The sequence below is a fragment of the Bacillus rossius genome, chromosome 11 (genome assembly GCF_032445375.1).
Source record: "Bacillus rossius redtenbacheri isolate Brsri chromosome 11, Brsri_v3, whole genome shotgun sequence".
NCBI classification, from domain to species: domain Eukaryota; kingdom Metazoa; phylum Arthropoda; class Insecta; order Phasmatodea; family Bacillidae; genus Bacillus; species Bacillus rossius.
In genome coordinates, this window is record NC_086338.1 from 21,467,126 (window position 1) to 21,486,767 (window position 19,642).

The following is a 19,642-nucleotide window of genomic DNA, read 5'->3' on the forward strand; positions in this document are numbered from 1 at the left end:
TTTAGAATTTGGCATCTACTACTACTACTACCACTATAGTCATAGAGTAGTGGCTGCAGAAATAATACTTAAAAAAAAATTCAAATTTGAGAAATTAAGAAAATTGACTATAATGGGTAAAAAAAGATGGCGGCCTAGTATGCTGCGCTACAAGATGGCGGCCTGGTGTGCTATGCTACAAGATGGCTGCCTGGTATGCTGTACTACAAGATGTCGACTTTCAGCAATCGATTGTCATACATATAATATTATTTAATTTTTTTTTCAAAGTGTGCTGTTCTGGTTACTTCCTAGCAGCCGAAATTATTTTTTTTTCCAATGTTGAAATAAACATGGCGGCCGGCCCGTTTTAAATTTCCCTTTTAGAACTATAAAAAAAACATGGCGGCCGCATAGCAGCCGATGCGCCTCGTTTAAATTTACCGCCTAGTACTATAAATAATAAACATGGCGGTTTGACTAGCAGCCGACACTATATATTTTAAATTTCCCGCTTAGCACTATAAAAATTAAACATGGCGGCCGCATTGCAGCCGATGTGCCTCGTTTAAATTTACCGCCTAGCACTATAAAAAATATCCCCTTTTCTTTAAAAAAAATTTATAATCATATATACAACATCTGAAATTGTTTCTCCAACAGGGTCTCGTGGTCCTGTGGTTTGTGTCACGGACTAACGATCCAGATTCGAATCCCCGCCGCCCGCCCTCACATTATTATACTTGTAAAAAATAATTCCGGCGCGCGCGACACTAGCGCTACCTACCTTTCTCATTTAGAAACACACACACACCCCTCCACATGAAGTCAACAACATTCCCTCCACGCGGCTCCTGGCAACGCCCACCCGGCCAAGTGGTGCCATGCCCCACGCCTGCCACGTAATGCCACGCCCACCCGCCCACGTGCTCCGACAACCACCTGTTTGATGTTGGCAGTGGAACCAGAACAGCACGCTGCCCCTACTTTGGAGCATTTTGAGCATTGGAGCAGTTGGAGTTGTTGGAGCTAAGAATTAGTCGTTTCACGGATATGCAGGGCTAAATGTTAATAAGACTGCTGTCTTTCGCAAGTGATCCTGTAGTACGATAGAAATTATGTAATAAATATTATGTTTGTAAAAGAACTTGCGGTGTTTTATTTCTCGAACCTGACACTTTTCTGGTATTTAAATTAAATTTATTTTCAGCTTCGTCCATAGATCGAAGCAAGTTTCGATTCAATATGTAAAATAATGTGTGATTGTTTTGGTGAATTTTGGAATATTTCCCGAACTAATTAGTCAATCATTTCAATTATCTAATGTAACGCCCCTCGTGTCCTTGTTATTAACATTGACAAGATGTCGACAAAACAGGCCTGGAAAGTGGCGGGCAGAAAAGAAAAATTAAGAACAAAATTTAAACATCAGAGGCGGACACGGGGTGGGTCCAAAGAAAATTTGTAAACTCCCTATCAAGACTTGGGAGTTTAGTGTGGATCGTTATTGCCTTAAGTAATAAAAACAAACAGTTACGTTTATAGGCATCCTTTTATTTAAGATCAAAGTTTGTTTTCAAGATTTTCTGTTACAAGCTATAAAGAGAAAACACTTCTATCATTTAACCATTATTAAAGAGAGCTCAGTCTACCTAATCATTTGCCGACCCGGGCCGCGAATAGAAAATTATTTTTCCAACATATCATTCTTAAAGAAACCGTAAAGTTTTAACATTTTACAATAATCTGTAATCACCATATTAGCTTATCATTGGTTAATTATAAAAATTTCACATATACAATTTCGAGATGGCTGAAGAGACCAAAGCTGTTAAACTGGTTCGAATCTGATATCTAAAATTACATTTGCAAAATTTACAAAATAAAACTTTCACTGGCACTCGCTCTCACGAACTGAAGATTTTCTGGCGGTTCGTAGCTGATGGCGAAAAGGCCGGGGGTGAGAGCTTCCACTGGCGAAACCACCAATTCAAAATTGGAGGTCGCCGGGCTTCCTTAGTTCCCCATCATGGTTTCTTTCTCTTTGGGGGAGGGGGGACTAGGACCCTGTCAAAACAGGGTAGTAGTTGTTGTTAGGCACAGCCATGTTGCCTGGCCGGAAGATGGAGGGCGATGCGCGGCCGACGTCGCGGTTAAAAGAAAAAAAATATATGCGGCACCAGACAAGAAATTTGGTTCGTGGAGAAACTAGGATTACTACGTAGAGGCTATGCTGATATGACTAAAATTAAAAACCAAAAGGTAAATAGGGAAACATCCCTTTTCTGATCGGACTACATCTTAGTACTGCTGCTCGGCGTCAGCTTTGATTAACTGGACGGAGCCCGAAACACGATAAGCGGTCTACCGACGCGGTCGTTCCAGAGTGCAGAGCAAGAGTCCCCTCACATCCGTGCCGCGTCGCTAATTCAAACAATGTCTTCGTCCTAGAGGGTGGAGGGGCGTCGGAAACCTTCGGCAACTCTCGCGTCCGGCCCGAAGTGAAACATCGTAAAAGACTTCCCTCTGTAGGAGGTGGCACGCACTAAGGTCGACCAGGGGCGAGTTGCGGTACAGTCGACCTAAAAAAAACTACTCCCTTATGAAACCAATCTATATGGAAAATAAAATTATTTCCAAAAATAATTTTAAAATTATGATAAAATTTAAAAAAACGTGCCAAAATACCTAATTTCCGGCACACTAAGATGGCAGTCGTAATGGTTTAAAGGATGATGGTAATAGATGATTTTAAGTCTCTTTTAGGACTTTAATAATAATTTATTATAATTAGTTTTTACATAAAATTATTTTTTTGCATTATCCATGTATCGAACCAAGAACAGGAATTGATATAATCAATCATTACTTTAATGAGTGAATTTTTTTATGAATTTTGGATTTTTTTTCCCGAATTTCTAGCCTAATAATTACACGATTCCAATATGGCGCCCAACTTTCAAGATGGCAGGCATTTCAGTAATAATAAATGTTTACTGCACTCTAGCGGGTAAAACGTAGACAAGTATGATGGAAATGTACTCTATAAGACGAGTACATGCACAAGATGGTGTCCTCCTGCAGACGAAAACAAGATGGTGGAAATGACCTCTAGCAGGCGGTAGCTCCTGGTAGCATGTACTGAACGCAAAATTGTGGATCCATGATGGTCGTCAAAGTAAAAGTCAAATTTCAAGGTCAAGGTCAAATTTCAAGGTCAAGGTCAAAGTTCAATGCCAACAGTTGAGGACAAGGGTATGGTGAACAGAAAATTGTACTAACATGGTATCAGCACACTCTAGCAGACGAAAACAAAATGGTGGTCTCCAGCGGATGAAGACAAGATGGCGGACATGTCATTGCAGCTGACGATATATATACCTTGGTATTGGTGGCGGTAGATCAGTCTGTAGGTGGCTTCTGTGGAGGAAAAATATGTTTTTTTTTTGCTTTTCCAGTTTAGAACCAAGGACAGGAATCGAACTAATTAATCAGTATTCTAATAAGTAATATTTTTGATGAATTTTTGGAATTTTTCTCGAACCTTTAGCATTAAAATTATAGATTTTTAATATGGCAACCGTAACGAAAAATGCAACGGTGATTTTAAGATTTTTATTATTTAATTCGATTTAATAATTTTTTATTGATTTTTAAATTTTTTCCCGATTTTCTAACATAAAAATTACGGATTTTCAAGATGGTGACCGTAACGATAATTGCAACAGTTACGTCTTAATACATGATGGTGGTTCTTTCTCGAACAGGTGGTGCTATTATTACTTCAAATCAAAACAATTACAAGTCCGAATATGCATGTTATTTTTATATATACCTTATTTTATTCTCAGTCTGGTAAATGTCTCGATGGCCGTGCGGTTAAGGCGTATGTTTTCCAACATAGAGATCAGAGCTGCAGTGGTTCGAATCACAGCGCTTCCAATGTATTTTGTTAAAAATTAAAATTTAATATGTCGATAAGGATCATAATAGCTATGGTAGGTAATGGAACATCTAACTTATGTTATGAATCAGAGCGACGATGGCGCTCTCTATGAACAAACCGCAGAAACAAAGTCAATGGTATCCAATATGGTGGCCTCCAGAAGAACAAAAAATAAAATAAAGAGCGACGCTGGCGCTCTCTAGGAACAAACAGCAGAAACAAGGTCAACGGTATAGAGATGGCGGCCTCCAGAAGAACAAAAAAAATTCAAGAGCGATGCTGGCACTATCTAGGAACTAACAACAGAAACTAAGTCGACGGCATCCAAGATGGTGGCCTTCAGTGGAACAGAAAAATTCAATATGGCGGTCATGACGGAAATTTCATCATAATGAGTGGGGCGCTCGTTCAAAATATGGCGGATCCAATATGGGGATCCAAGATGGCGTAAAAAAAAACATATTTAGGTCGTTTAAACCGTAGTCGTCCATTCCTACATGTCTAAAAACTGTAACGATCGTAAAGGCTGAATTTTTTTACATAGAATGTAAAGTATTTCCCCAGTATATAAATTTATTTTTTCAACGTTTTCTTTTACTGTAAGTTCTCACATGTTCTGTGGTTTTCAAATAAAACAGTTTGCCTCATTTTTTTTCCCCTAAAGTCATTTGTCCTAACTTGGTTTTTCATAATGTCGTTTGTCCTAAAATCATTTGTCCTAAAAGTCGTTTGTCCTACAGTCGTTTGTCCTTAAGTCGTTTTTTCTAATGTCGTTTGTACTGAAGTCGTTTGTCCTAATTTCGTTTGTCCTAAAGTCGTTTATCCTAATGTCGTTTGTCCTAATTTCGTTTGTCCTAAAGTCGTTTATCCTAATGTCGTTTGTCATAAATTCGTTTGTCCTAAAGTCGTTTGTCTTAAAGTCATTTGTCCTAAAACTCAGAGTAAGGATTTATCAATACTGAAACCGTCGTTTGTCTTTAAAGTCGTATGTCCTAACGTCGTTTGTCCTAAAACTCAGAGTAAAAATATTTTGAAGCTGTTCCGTCGTTTGTCCTAAAATTCGTTTATCCTAAAGTCGTATGTCCTAAAGTCTTTTGTCCTAACGTCGTTTCTCCTAAAGTCGTTTGTCCTAACGTCGTTTGTCCTAAAGTCGTTTGTCCTAATTTTTAGGACAAACGAAATTAGGATAAACGCTTTAGGACAAACTATTTTAGGACAAACGCCGCACCCCCGGCGGCTGGAGGTTCTCCAGTGGCATAGCATGTTGGGATGTGTTCCTCAGCCTCTGTGCGTAGCCGTCGGCCTTCAGAACTGTGCCGCGTCTGAATATCGTAAATATTCCAGGTCCATTGGGGCCCATGGGAGTTTCACTGCCGTGTAAAAAAGATCCACCTCTGGAGTTCCTCCGATTCAGCCCATTAGGGAGCAGGTACGGAGCCACAGGTGCGCGCAGCTCATACATCTTGTGAAAAACTGTCAAAAGGTTAAAATTGTTTTGGTACCATCAGTGATTTTTTATTTTAATTATTTCTTCAATAAAATATATAAGATAATTTGCATTAAATGTGTATAATTTTTTATTAATGCTAACTATTGTTTTTGCAACAGGAGCCCTCAGCTGCAGACGAGGGCTCAGCGGTCCGAGAAGCAAGCGCAGGCACCAGCTAGTGCGGCTACCGGCAGCATGCCCGCGTGTGGTGGGAAGTTGTCAACCAGGCGTCTGAGATCAATTTCTTAAGCAAAAAAAAAAAGGTTGAATGTAAAGTCGGTTTACGGACGATAGTTTAACGTGACAACGCCATAAAAAAAACATTGATGAAATGATTGCATACTTTTATAAATAATATTGAATCATTTTTGTTGAATCATCACTATTTTGTATGGATACAAAGAAGGAGTGAAATGAAATCTATAATTTAATTGATAAATTTACTTTTATTTGCACTCATTAATTCAAATATATTTATTACTTTAACGATGAGATTATTTTAAATATACCTTTTATACATTTTTGCTATTAAACTTCTTCCAATCTGTGTTATTCTGTTAAGGATTGGACGATGATAGGAAAAGTAGGAAACGAATGGGAGTGTTTCAAGTTTAATGTGCCTTGAAAAAGTCAAATCGATGGTTGTTCCAATCGAGTGGAAGAGAGATAGATGCGGCGCAAGCGTACAATGTGCGTAACGTAATGTAAAACTGTGGGGTGTCTTTCGTGGATCGCAAAGGAAAAGATGCGCCAAATCGCCTCGTTGCTGCTGACATAGCGACCCATCTGATACTGAGATACTTCGTCGTTTGCATTTGCTACAGTGAATAGAGCTATATCGCTGCCTTTATTCACATATTTGCATATATTCTTGATCGACTTGACGAAGTTACAGTATTCCGCATTGATGTGAGCCTCAAAAGCCTTGGACAATATAGGCGAATATGGCACAATCCAACGATTGTCCACTTTAACATCTTGCCCTTTGACCTTCACAACTGCAAATCGCCCATTGTCGGCAACTGATCGCCGACGATACAGTGGGTATCTGTCATTTCCTGTGATAGTGTCAGCAATCAGGTCTCTCGGGTATCGCTTGGAACACTTACCATGGATCATACAGGGCGAGTCGTTGAAAACTCCGCAAGGTCCATGGATCATATTCTCAGTCACCACTGCATGCAATTTCGGATCAACAGCTTCATACGGGATTTCGGCTGAGATGATTGAATTGATTTCATTCGGCATGATTTTTTTCTACAAACCAAACCAAAATGTGCGCATGAGGCAGACCACGCTTTTGCCATTTAATGGTGTACATCCAGCAACGAACTTGACCATACACATGGTTCATTATGATGAAATCCATCAGAGATTTTAATTTTTGTTTAAAACCTCTGGCAGTAATGTCATGTCTCTCAAATGAAGTTTGGCTAGGTAGCAGTTCATTCTTGATTTCGATCCATTGGGGGTTACAGGTGAAAGTTATAAATAGACGTAATTTGAAAACAACTATTGTATTTTTGGAAGTTGGCCAGAAAATGGTTAGAAAATACTTCCCGTTCCAGAAACTAATGAGTGCAATGGCTCTGGTGGCGGGATCAATTGAAGCAATATCACTTTTCCATCCGCACAACATAATCCAGGAGATTCACCACTCAATTTCAACGCCTTGCTATGCGGACAAACGACTGACATTTCTCCAATAGTTACTGACATGTCCGCACCGTAATCAATTTCGGGATCGTAATGGAATGCCGCTCGTTCCAGGTTCACAGGAGCACCGCGTCGGCGCAATCGGTCATGTTCATTTTGTCGTGCTCACTGGCGTTGTGTTTGATGTGCACGAATTCGTTGATTTCTGAATCTATTCGCTTGTCGTTCATTTCCAGTCGCTCTCGAACGTAACTTGGACATGCCAATACGACTATCATTATCCTATTCATTATCCGTCTCTCGCTTGTCATCGGTATGGTTTGCACGTGAAGTAGCTCGCTGCGCATTTGACTGACTTCGACGACCTATGTCAGCTCGTCTTCTCCTTGACATTGTAAAACGTCACGGAATTGTTTTCACAGTCACTCAAATCTGTTGATCTTACCTTGAGATCTTTACAATATTGACATTAATTTCTCTAGTCTCGCTAAAACACATTTGAATGAATTAGTGATTATGTCTAAGCGTGCACAGTCTATTAACCTTAATAATAAAAAAACCTTATGAACCTTATTAGCCATATAAATAAAACCTTAACAATCAAATTAAATCTTACTAATCAAAAAATATTAAAAAATACAATAAAACCTTACAAACCAAAAAGCCTTGTTCGCAAAATGTAATTAAATTTGCTTTAACCAAATCTATTCTTAAAATCCGCTACGTTTTTTTTACAAAAACATTTTTTTTAATGTAATAGATTCCACACAACTGCATGAAATGAATTACAGTTATGCATGGAGCAGCGAACTTACCTTGAAAACATCACAATATTGAAATCCTTAAACAAATTCCTCGAATCTCGTTAAAACACATTTTAATGCATTTGTGGTTATGTCTAAGCCGGCAAAGCTAATTTGCCTTAATATAATGGCTGATCAAAATGTATGTTTTCAAATTTTAATTAAATTCGCTTTAACCAAATACATTCTTAAAATCCACTACCATTTTTTCGAAGAAAAAAGAAAGATTTAAATGTAATATATTTCACACAACCGCACGGAATGAATAATAGATATATTTACACTATTTCCACAAATAGTTACCAATGAAATATTCACAATTTATATCAAACTTCGCTAAGCGGACGGGTCTCACCAAGGAGAAGGATAAGAAGTTGACAAATATATGGCGGCCAAGGAGAAATGACACAAACACGTCAAAAATCAACCAGCGGCTAGTTAGGTTATCTATTAAAGTGTTTATTAATATATTTTTAACAATTACTTATTTCTGGATAAAATTTATTCTCTGTCCTTTTATGTACCCCTGACAACGTGTATGCAAAATTTCATGATGATCGGTTCTGTAGTTAATGCGCGAAAGCATAACAAAAATAAATTGGGTTTTTCCTAATTTTTTCTCCCCTTAATCACCTTGTATTAAGGCGAACAAAACAAAACAAAAATTATTAAAATCGGTCCAGCCGTTTTCGAGTTTTAGCCAGACTAACGCACGGCGATTCATTTTTATATATAAGAAGAAGAAGAAGAAGTAAATTTAAGCTACATTTCACTTTTTTTTTTTGTGTAGATGTGAATAGTTGTGTTGACTTTCTGTAAGACAGGATGTCTTAGATTTTTATTGTTAATGTAAAACTTTTACTTTAAATATGGGTTTTAATTCCTGTGTTTGGTTTTTCTTTTCATTTTATATTTTGGTAATAATTTATTTAAAACCCGCGGGAAGCACTATACATGATAAATGCACTTTCTGTTATTTCACACAATAAAAGAAAATAACCTTTTAAAGAAAATAATCAATTAATTTTGATTACATCATAAACATGATTTATAAAAATAGGCTAGGGGTAAAAATTACTATTTCTACTATTGTACAATTTTTAAAAAACGTTTTAAGAGGACTTGCGACTGGCTTCCTTTAAAACCAACTGTAATTATCTTGCGTTGGTTATATTTTGCGTCATTGCATTCCTTGCGTAGTTTACAAACCCGGCCTAAACATGGCTTGGCTTATGGCTGCCAGTCATCTAGAATTTTGACCACTAACGCGGTCTACATTTTGTTTCATTTCAATTTATCGGTGGAACATTTCTAGGTGTGGCGTTTAGGGAGCTATGTTTTTTTTTTGCCTGTGTGTAAGGGCACTGTCATCCCAGTTTTTTATATCACTGTTTACAAACATCTTCCCACAAATTCGTATCCATTTTTATATCACTTCAAATTTTTAATGATATATTATAGATTTCAGGTATTTTTCTAACTATGCCATTTACAGTTCCGATTGTATTATCATAGTTGAATTCCGCGTCGATGCACTTCGAGGCAGGAGCGCCTTGCTTTGGCGAATAGGTTCGCTTTAGTCGCTGCTGCAGTTATGTCACCCGTGTTAAAAACTCCTGATCCATGGTCCTTGGCGATCGCTTAGCGACTGTTTGGACGCGGTGACTCTCGACATTAAATGGCTCCAGTTGTGTCTTTTTAGTCGCGGCGATAAAATAAAGTCGCCTGCGTGCACTGGTCAACTGCGCGCATTGGTTCGTTGAAGAGCGACGGAGCGACAGAAAGTCGCCCGTGTGTGGGGCGAGGGGACGGGAAGTGGATGAAACAGCGCCGGGGCCGAGCAGGTATTTGTGGTCCGGCGGCCCACGGACTGTGGCTCGCGCTAAAAACAGCCGGCGCAGCTATTTCCGAGCAGCGCGCCTCCCTCGCGCCGCGTCTGTGCTGGCTGTTGGACAGCGAGGCTGCCGTCACACTGCTTCAGCTCAACAAGTTTACCTAAACATGTTTACAAACGCTAACATTTACGGCACACTGCAGTTGTTATAAAGTGTGTTCAACTCCAAAACCGATTGTCTGCTGTCATTCAATGAATGTGTTGCGGGTCGTATTTATTTGAGCAAATTTACCTTTTTGCGTGATAACGTCTTATAAATCGATGAACGTCGGCTGCACGCGCGAAAAATCATGACTCAATGTCACGTTCCGCTTGAGCCGAGCGTGCAATAAACGGCCAACCACCGCGCGAGAAAATCTTCTATAATATCAAACAGGTTAAGGCGGGCTTTTTAACTAATTTTTCGTGATTATATTGAAACAAATTATTTAAATTAAATTTTGCAAAAACTGTAAATAATATTTGAGAATTAAAAAGTATGCAATTTTTCATCAATGTTTTCTTATGACGTTATCACGTAAAATTATCGTCCGTAAACCGACTTTACAGATAATTACCGTCAGGATCAATTTTAAAACAATAAAATATTTACCTGTTGGTTTTTTTTTTTTTTGTTTCTGTCAGTAAAATAGTACACCAACTTGTGCCAGCGACATTCTCCATTTTGTATTATTAACAAAGGACTGTTTATAGTCTCGACACTCAACAGCCAATCAGAGACTTATCTAAAACAGTTGATCTGAACTACGTTGTGCCCTAGGTAGGCGCCCTTCCCTTCTAGCACATGTCTTGAAATTACTTATTAGGTAATATGTCTAACACGACACCTACTGGGTTTGCCACCCGCAATTATTGGGTGCAAAGTAAGCAGTCTACCAGCCAGGGGAGCTAGTAGTCCTGCTAAGAAAAGAAGTGTCCCAAAAAAACAACATTCCTACTGTCAACATCCGGAGCTGACGTCATGCCGGAAGTTGGCCATTGTTTTGACTACATAGAAAACTGTTCCTGGACGTTCTCTTCTGGGCCGAAGGGCGCTGCTCAGGGTATGTGAACCCCTGGAGGGACAGTTAGAGCAGACAGTCTGCTGGTGCCTGCCGCACAACGTCACTACGCCCGTCGACGCTACGACTCCGTAGTCTCCGTCAAGCTGATCGATCGCCGCTGGAACTACGCTCCTTTTGTGTATGGCAAGCGGTAATAATTAAATTATAGAATATTTTCTGTGCCTGAGGTGACAGAATATTTCTGAAGTGGAACACTGCAGGAAGAGGTTGGAAATATTCTTAAGACAATATCGGACTTAGTCATTTGGGAAAGACGTTGACGTTGATCGCAGTGTGCTAGACACTTACTACTGGACATAGTGGCTAGTGACGATTCTGGTTGGTGTCGTAGAGTTGGTCGGCGGTTGATGGTAGTGGTGGCGACTTTTATAAATTGGACCTTATTTCCTCAACGAGCGTACGTTATATTACATAAGTTACGTATGAGGTATTACGCTTACGTAATAGGAAAACCACTTTGCAGGGCTTTCATGCAAATAATTGTCCAAAATGCTTTTTTTCATAAGAGCCTAAAGTGGGTTCACAATTGAGTTACGTAGGATAGTAGTGCTCTTGTAAAGAGACAGCACATTTATTAACGGCAGCGAGTATGCAGAGACAGTCTTCAGTCAAGGGACAAAGACTAGCAGTACAAAGTGGAGGTGTGCCTGATGTTGTGCAGACACGAGTAACTTGTTTCAACTGTTTGCTGAGCGCTCGGACGACCTGGCAGCTCGGTGTCGGTGTGCGAGTGGCTCACTCGCTTCGGCCCACAGCGAGTCGCCCGGAGCGAGTTGAGGGCGACATTATACCAGGGCCGCGCCAGCGAATCGCAACTCGGCCGCGGCGCAGCAGTTACCGTGTGATTCACGACCACTCTACGAAAAACTACACCAATCGAGATACCTGTGTGACGAATTAAATACGTTGTCTCGCTGACTAACATAAAAATCTATTTATTTATTTTTTTCGATGCATGAAAAACATTCCAACCAGTAAATGTAAAATGTTATACGTACAGATCAAAATTATTCGCACCACGGAACCAGGTAATAAATAATGTCAGACATATAGTCCATATATTTCCGAACCTCAACACTTCTTCGTCGATTGCTAATGTAACATATTTCAAGCAATCAAGACAAAGTCTTCGAACTGTCAGACCTAAAGTATCGATAAAATAAATTTCAAGCATTTAGACCAACGGAACATGTTTTATGGTTGCCAAAGGACCAATAATCCCAGAAAAATGTTTAATCAAGACCAAGTGGTTTTGAAACGATACATATTCAGAGATACTACATTTGACTACGCGCATTTAAAAAATATAACAAAAGAAAATAAAATACTGTAAACACAGTGGAAGCACAGAAGACACACTGAACACACAATACTCACATTGGATTCACAGTACACAGACAGTACACACATACTGGACGCAAAGTACCCGCAGTACACAATGTACACCCAAGGAACACACATGGATCATACAGGGACACACATTTTTAACGAAACGTTAGCACAATTGGAAGCACAATTGGAAGCATAATCAACGAAAAGAAAGCACAATCATATAAATAACCCAATCGGAAGCACAATTGTGATAGAGGAACCACAATCAACGAAAAGAAAGCACAATTGAAAGCTCAAACATAGAAAAGGAAGCACAATTGGAAGCACATTCATAGAAAGGAAGCACATTGGTAAGCAAAAAAAATGAAAAGGATTTACAACTTGATGAACAATCAACGAAAACAAAGCACAATCGGAAGCACAATTAATTAAAAGTAAGCACAATCAACGAAAAAGAAGCACATTTGAAAGCACATTCGACAAAGAGGAAGCACAATCAACGAAAAGGATACGTTCTCAGCAGTAAAATACAATAATATAGGCTTTACTACGTACATTTAACGAAAGGGCGTACATTTTTCACGAACAATCAACTCGGTAGGTTACGATAGGATATAATGACTTCATCAGTCATTGGCTCCAATAGACTTTTGGTTTAAAAGTAATTGGCTCCAATAGTCTTTGGGTTACAACAGTCTTTTGGCTCCAAAGTTCTTTTAGCTTCAAGAAGTCATAGGCTTAGCTGATATTTGTCTCTTAGACTAGGAGGCTACGAAGCTTCAACACTTCAGGACTACAATACTAATAAACTACAAAACAACTAGGCTACTTGTGAACTTCTCATTTGTTGTGCAACGATAGAGTTATATTACAAGCAAGAATTGTATTTTTTATCATCTTAATCATTTTTTTTATTTTATAATTTTTTTTTTGATTTTCTGATTTTAGGGAAAACGTGCGTTTGTATTTTCCACGTGCTCTTGATTATTCCAAGTAGTATGTAAATGTATGTCCGAGATCAGGCGCCAGGCGGTGGATTGAGATTGTCGGTCCGCCATCTTGGATTTGTGACGTCACGGCGGCAAAAATTCCTCAAAATTCCTCAAAAATGACTCAAAATGACTCAAAAATTCCCGTATTAAGAAAAAAATTCCCGTTTTCGAGGGAAAAATTCCCGTTTCGAGGGAAAATTTCCCGTTTTAGTCCTTAAAAATCATAGCGGCTAGAAATGTCCTGATAGAGGCTTAAGCATCCTTAACTCAAGCCTCAGTTAAGCCTCTATCAGGATGTGACCTTGACCTTTGACCGTGACCCCGACGGCCATCTTGGATCCACCATCTTGGATGACGTCAATTCGTTTTCTCGAACATTCCGGCATTGTGTTATCCGCCATTTTGAATTATGACGTCACCATTGCAATTTCCGTTACGGCCGCCATCTTTAAATTTATTATCCGATTTTAATGAAAAAAATTTAAAAATTATAAAAAAAATTAAATAATAAAATTTTTAATAAAATATTTAAAAAACAAACATTTACGACACGGAGCTCGGAGTCCTCGGTTCAAACCCGACGAGTGCAAAAAAAATAAAAATGGCGACCTATCCTTCCCCCGCGGTGGCTGCGGGCATACTGACTCCCTCCACTTTTTTTTCAAAGCATATATATATCGTCAGGTAGTATGACGTCATATCCGCCATCTTGTCCTCCTCTGCTGGAAGCCATCATCAGTGTATCGTCGGCGAGAGTGCGCTGACGCCATGATAGTTTAATTCTTATCCGCTAGAGTGCAGTAATCATTTATTATTGCTGTGACACCCGACATCTTGTCATTTGGTCGCCATCTTGAAAATCCATAATTATTTAGTTAGAAATTCGGGAAAAATTCCAAAATTCATTAAATAAATTTGTAATCTATATACTGATCGATTATGTTGACTAAAGTCCTTGGTACGATCTAGGATGATGCAAAAAAAATTAAATATAACATCAATTTAACATAATAGTAACAGGTTCGAGGAATTAAACACCACAAGTTCTTTTACAAACACAATGTTTATTACATAATTTCTATTCTACTACAGGATCATTTGCGAAAGCCAGCAATCTTATAATCATTTAGTTCCGCAGCGGTGTGAAATGACTAATTCTTAGCTCCAATCGGTTTATACTAGACAGAGTCCAGCCAGAACCTTTACAGACATAGTCCACCTCTTATTGACAGAGTTTCTGAATACCATTTTTAACAGTTTGCTTCACATCGTTTTAACTGTAAATTACTACAGCCGATGTCTTGAATGCACACTTCTTCACTTTGTCATCGAACGGATATGGCTTTCCATATATACAGTCCAACCACAAGTTATATTTCAAAGGTCCGTTTGTTGCTACATCATCAGTAAGCTGATTGATTATGTACTCTCTGATATCATCAAGAAAATTACAAATGTCTTTCGACTCACCTAACGTATTTAAATAATAGTAGTCCTTCAATGTTCCACGAAATGCAGACTGCGCCAAGTAGAAGCCATTATCGTTCACTTGTAATGCGCCGAACACAGTCTTAGGTTTATTTTCCTGTTCAGACGTCATACCAATCGGTTGCTGCACATCGGTTTTCTTGCTTGTACGCTCACGAGCCTTCAACCTAAACCGAGGAGTCGAAATTTCTGCAGGTAGTTCAGCAGTAGGCACACGGACTTCACCTTTACAGTTTTTCGCATGTCGTCGCAAATTATCAATTCGAGTAAACCATTCATGACACTCATCACATCGAAACTTCATGCGAGATGGATTCTTCGTGCATTTGCTCCGCTCATGTCTTCGTGCATCATGAGCAAATGCGAACGACGTATCACAGTAGCTGCAAGGATACCGTGGTAATGAAGACGAACCTTTCAGACCCGATCCAGATACTGACGTTGCCGCAGTTGCACCATCTCCAGGCATACTCTTATGAACATCAATGCATCTTTGTTGCGCCGAAACCTTTACTTTCTGCCCAACAGCAGGACCTTTGCATGCCTTCATGTGCGTTTTCATATTATCTTTTCTGGCAAACTGCTTATGACATTTCTCACAAACAAACATTTTACGATATAGGTTCTTGGCACATTCTCTATTCTCATGTCGTCGAGCATTGATGTTGTTTGAGAAAATCTTGTCGCAGTAACAGCACCGATGTTCGTTAGTTGTTGTCGATTCGGCAACCATTGAAGTCTCCATTGATGGCGAACCAGCGTTCGCCGAGTTTCCCTGTGCAGCCAGCACTAGCGGCATTAAAGTCTCTTCTGCTGGCGGTACCACGTCTGTTGAAGTCTCCTCCAGTGTTGACATCGACGTTGCAATCGGGATCTGCTCCACCATCGTCGACGCTGACGTCATGGTTCCCGCAGTCGATGGTACAACCTCCATCGAGTTCGTCGTTAAAGTCGGTAAAGATGCCATCGAGTTCGCAAGAACAGGTAATTACGTGATTAATGCACCAGAAGAAACAAACTAGGTGATCCTTACACCGACGACGTCAGTAACAAACTATGCATCCTGTTGTCTAGAGCTCGCTTATATATACATGCACCGTATGGAACAATACGCTAGTCAAATCAAGAACCATTTACAATAATACTAGAGTCAAAACAACATTAAAAATAGAAGGACCATCAACGAAAAGGCAGCACATTTGGAAGCACCGACAACGAAAAGGCAGCACATTTGGAAGCACCGACAACGAAAAGGCAGCACATTTGGAAGCACCGACAACGTAATGGCAGCACATTTGGAAGCACCGACTACGAAAAGACAGCACATTTGGAAGCACCGTCATCGAAAAGGCAGCACATTTGGAAGCACCGACAACGTAAGGGCAGCACATTTGGAAGCACCGACAACGTAAAGGCAGCACATTTGGAAGCACCGACTACGAAAAGGCAGCACATTTGGAAGCACCGTCATCGAAAAGGCAGCACATTTGGAAGCACCGACAACGTAAAGGCAGCACATTTGGAAGCACCGACAACGTAAAGGCAGCACATTTGGAAGCACCGACAACGAAAAGGCAGCACATTTGGAAGCACCGACAACGAAAAGGCAGCACATTTGGAAGCACCGACAACGAAAAGGCAGCACATTTAGAAGCACCTACAACGAAAAGGCAGCACATTTGGAAGCACCGACAACGAAAAGGCAGCACATTTGGAAGCACCGACAACGAAAAGGCAGCACATTTGGAAGCACCGACAACGAAAAGGCAGCACATTTAGAAGCACCTACAACGAAAAGGCAGCACATTTGGAAGCACCGACTACGAAAAGGCAGCACATTTGGAAGCACCGACAACGAAAAGGCAGCACATTTGGAAGCACCGACAACGTAAAGGCAGCACATTTGGAAGCACCGACTAAAAAAGGCAGCACATTTGGAAGCACCGACAACGAAAAGGCAGCACATTTGGAAGCACCGACAACGAAATGCAGCACATTTGGAAGCACCGCCAACGAAAAGGCAGCACATTTTGGATGCATCATCGAATAAGGAAGCACATTTGGAAGCTCCATCAACTAAAAAAGGCAAAAAGGAAGCACAAGTTACGAGATCTAAGTCTTAGTAAGAAATCATAATACAAGAAATAAAAACATTACATTCTTTTAATTTAAATTATTTATATTATTGCTTTACATCATACAAATGCAAGTAAAACAAGTCAATATTGTAGGTAGCCAGCATTCCTCAGTTCCTTGTGTATGAAGGATATTTCTTTGATGCACGAATAGTTTCCTGCACAAAGCGAACCATGTAGAAGTCTTAGCCGGTCAACCAATATGTTTGGATCTTTCCATGATGTGTAATCATTCTCTTCTACCACCATCTTCCTTGCACCTTTATAATAAATATTATGATCTCTGGTGTCTTCCGTTTTACCACCAACCTCAGGGTAACTTTCATGTTTGAGTCGGTGATCATCACAAGCTTGATCAGATTTATTTAATATATCACGTCTTTTCCATCGTTTCGGTCTCAGGACACCGCCACATTCTTCGATCTTGGCAGCTTTAGGTGCTTCATCATAGTCTATGTCTTTGTCAACAGCCTCAGAGTCACTGTAACAATCACCGTAGAAGGAATCGTCTACCCAATTTACCGTAATAATTCGATGTTGATGATGTTGAAGTGTCTTCATCGTCTTCATGCTTCCTTTTTAGGAGTCCATCATTTTTACAAAGTAGGAAAGATCTACTTGAATTCGGCTGGAATATATTCTCACTTTTCACGTTAAGGATTCTTCCATTGTCTTCATTCTTCCGTAAATCATCAACCTTCTTCAATTTAAGTTCTTTGTCGAGATCTGAAGAGCCAAGAAAATTATTGTCGTAATGCAGATCACTCTTCCTTAGGCTAGTAGATTCATCGTTGTCATCTAGCTTGTACGCAGGCTTGGCGCTACAAGTTCTGCCATGTCTTTTTAGGCTCTCTCTCCGCGTAAACGACTTGCTACATCGAACACAACTTATCATATTGCGCAGTGGATTTTTAACACAGTCATTCTTCTCGTGTTGTCTTTTATTCTTTCTCAAGATAAACTCTTTACTGCAAAACTTACACCTATGTTCTTTTGATACAGCGTCAGATCCCAAATCGGAATTCATATTAGTTACTGAGACTAATGCCAGATACCAATTGAGTGTTTTAAATTAGATTCAATACTTAAATAGAAATTTTTTCATATTTCATCAGCGAGAATTAATATATCTCATGCAAAAGTACTTTATGCATGTAGTTCTGCTTTTCAACAACAGATGTCGCCACATGTTGCTTGCAGGTAAATTATATTTAGTTATTTTATGCGGGATGCAGGATGCTCACTAACGATCGCAAAAGAAGGATGGCTTCGTTAGACTCCAAGGAAAAGGAAGTTCGTCTTGCATGTTGGTGCTCCACAGATGTCTCATGGCGTAATATTAATTTGACTGAGTAATGATATTTGTTAATTCCACCTGATAAAAATATTGCAAGTTTTCATTTAGTAGCAGAAATTATCGAATTAAATGTAACTCCAAATAAAATGACATGTCTCATTAGAACAAAAAAAAATCCATGCAGAGAGCGGTTTCTCAGAATAGTCAGAAACACTTGAAGAAACCACAGGAATGATTGCAAGAACACGGGAAAAACCATCAAAATATTGTCAAGAATAATCAGGAGCACACTGAGAAAACCACCATAATATTAACAATAATAATCGGAAGCACACGGAGAAAACCATCATAATATTGACCAGATTAATCGGAAGCACACAGAGAAAACCACCACATGTTTTCTTTGATATCATAAAATTACAAGAAAAAATATTTAAAAATAAAAATAAATTAATAAAAAATTAAAAAAAATAAAAAAATGCATAAACAGTTTCTGCTAGCTTGTAAACTTATCATTGTTGAGCAAAGATAGAGTTCTTGTACAAGCCAGAAATTTATGCATTTTTTTATTTTTTTTTTATTTTTTATTAATTTTTTTTTATTTTTAAATTTTTTTCTTGTAATTTCATGATATCAAAGAAAACATGTGGTGGTTTTCTCTGTGTGCTTCCGATTAATCTGGTCAATATTATGATGGTTTTCTCCGTGTGCTTCCGATTATTATTGTTAATATTGTCACGTGCACCTAGCCGGTGCCACCGCCATTTCTGTCACGTCTCACTTTCAGAGGGGGGAGAGAATCGTAGCTCTTTACATAGAAACAACTCGCTTGGCATCAACTAGTCTTAACTTCATAAAATACTTTACTGTACCTAGGATCATAGGTTCGTCATCCCGTACAGGATGTCTGGTGAGAGCTGAACTAAGGAGATTTTGCAAAATAACATAATACTTAATTAAAATTATTTTATTCTTAAAGTCAAATACTCAACATCATTTTAAAGAACATTTAAATAGCGGGATTACAATTTAAAACAATAATCTCTTTACTTCCTTAACGATTGAACGACCTTACAAGAGAGAGAATGAGAGAACTTCACTAAACACTTCCCTAGTCCTTCCGAATACCTCAAATCATAATTAATACTTAAAATTAAAACAAAGATAAGTCCATACTCACATTTTCCGAAAAGCCTTTCTTGATCGATTACTTAAAACTAACGTAGGGGCCTCTCCTGCCCTTAAAATCCGAACGAACATTACATTTTAAAAAATTATAACTAAACGACTAGTGACAAGGGCCATAGCCTCCGCCCGAAAGCTTGACGACTACATTATGACCTAACTTAAATTAAACGACTCGTGGCCTCTGGCGTCGACCATAGCTTCCGCCCGAAAGCTTGAATTCCTACATCACGAACGAACTAACAACTCGTGACCACAGGTGAGACGCATAGCCTCCGCCTGAGTGAGCCTGAATTCCTACATCACGAACGAACTAACAACTCGTGACCACAGGTGAGACGCATAGCCTCCGCCTGAGTGAGCCCCGAGTCACCACTCACTT

General features: G+C 39.2%; 1 protein-coding gene across 4 annotated transcripts in view; it reads right to left on the minus strand.

Moving 5' to 3' along the window:
- Positions 1-19,642, minus strand: part of LOC134536685 (RING finger protein nhl-1) — a 382,369-nt gene that overhangs the window by 340,074 nt on the left and 22,653 nt on the right. The gene's annotated exons all lie outside the window — the stretch shown is intronic.